A 1,692-nucleotide genomic window follows, 5' to 3' on the forward strand; every position below is an offset into this window, starting at 1 on the left:
CTGGACCCGGTTCTAAAGCTGCTCTGTTTGTCTCAGTGATCAACAAATCAGGACTCAAAGAAGAAAAAGATACTTACAAATAAACTCTGTAATTTACGGAAGAGTATTAGGGCCAGGCAGGAGAAAAATAAAAATAATGTTTTAGAGGAGGAAGATTTTTTTTTTCATTGTACACTTCGAGAAAAAAGTTGAAATGTTGAGATTAATGTTGACATACAATTTAGAGAAAAAAGTCGAAGTACAATTTCGACTTTATTCACGAAATTTCGACTTTATTCACGAAATTTCGACTTTATTCTTGAAATTTTACTTCAACATTAATCTTGACATTTCAAGTTTTTTCTCGACATTTCGACTTTTTTCTCGAAGTGCATAATGACAAAAAATTCTTCCTCCTCTAAAATATTATTTTTATTTTTCTCCTGCCTGGCCCTAATACTCTTCTGTAGTAATTAGAGTAATATATCCAGCATTATGTTCTTGTTGACTAACAGATGTTTGAAAGAATTTGCTGACAATAAAGTTTTTGCACAGATTTTACTGTAATAAGTAGATTTTTATGACTTAATGACACCCTCAGACATTTAAACATTGACTAATGCATGTTTAGCACACTAATGAAAAGACGTGGCCGGTCAGGTTCTGAGGTTAGCACTTGTGCATTCTCCAGAAACAATTGATGTGGCACCAGATGGTCACTTAAAAATTACACGCTCCGTCTCCCTTTGCCTCCAGTCTTAGAAGCAAGTTGCATCATCGCTCTTCTGACATGGTCGAATTTCACATGAACGCTCCAGCAGAATCAGGTCAGGATGGGAGGACTCGCCATGAACAGAGGTTCATTTTGAAGAATCATTCTCATTTACAGACTCACTGTTTTATTTTGTGGGGAATTTTAGTTAACCTTGAAAAACCACAGTCTGATTGCAGAGCTGCAGCTCCTCAGACTGTACAAGAAGAACTGGACAATCCTCTGAAAGGTTTCTGAAGAGAGTTTCTGAAGCATTTTTGTCTTTATCAGAGTAATGTAGGAAGCGACTTTATTAAAAAATCCCACCCTAATCAAGACCCAGGGATGGGATTCTGAACAGACTAAAACATCTTATTTACAGGCAGTAGTTTGGTAAAAACACTAATGATTTGGAGTTCCTTTGGGATGTGGAAATAGCTGGAGAGATGAGCTGCAGCTGGTGTAACAGCTTGGATCCTTAAATTCATGTCAACATGTGACCTTTCACAGTTATAAATCACATTTATTAAATGTTTTTATAGTTTTGCTACATTTAGATACAATTCTGCAGTCCTCAGTGTTGAGAAAGAAACTCTGAAATAATTTTCAGCCTTTTGTCTTCAGATTAAAGCTAACTTTTATCCCAGTAGCCAAGCAACTAAAAGATCTCCTTAATTATTAACCCCCACCCCAAACCAGAAGCATTGGGACAGTGAAAACTAATATTTCCTATTTTTTTCTCATCAAACACTCATATGTACATTTCTGAGTTGTAACACATTCCAGCCTTTACTGCTTTGTGGGGTTGTGTTTCCAGCTTACAACATCTAAAAGACCTTTTATTCTGACCCATTTCTCCTGCAAACACGTCGTAAGAGGAGAATACAAGAGTTGAAACCAACCTAAGTCTGTAATTAGATGACAATAGTCTAAACTTTTGTTAACAACCATAGAAACATGAA

The sequence above is a fragment of the Cololabis saira genome, chromosome 16 (genome assembly GCF_033807715.1).
Source record: "Cololabis saira isolate AMF1-May2022 chromosome 16, fColSai1.1, whole genome shotgun sequence".
NCBI lineage: Eukaryota > Metazoa > Chordata > Actinopteri > Beloniformes > Belonidae > Cololabis > Cololabis saira.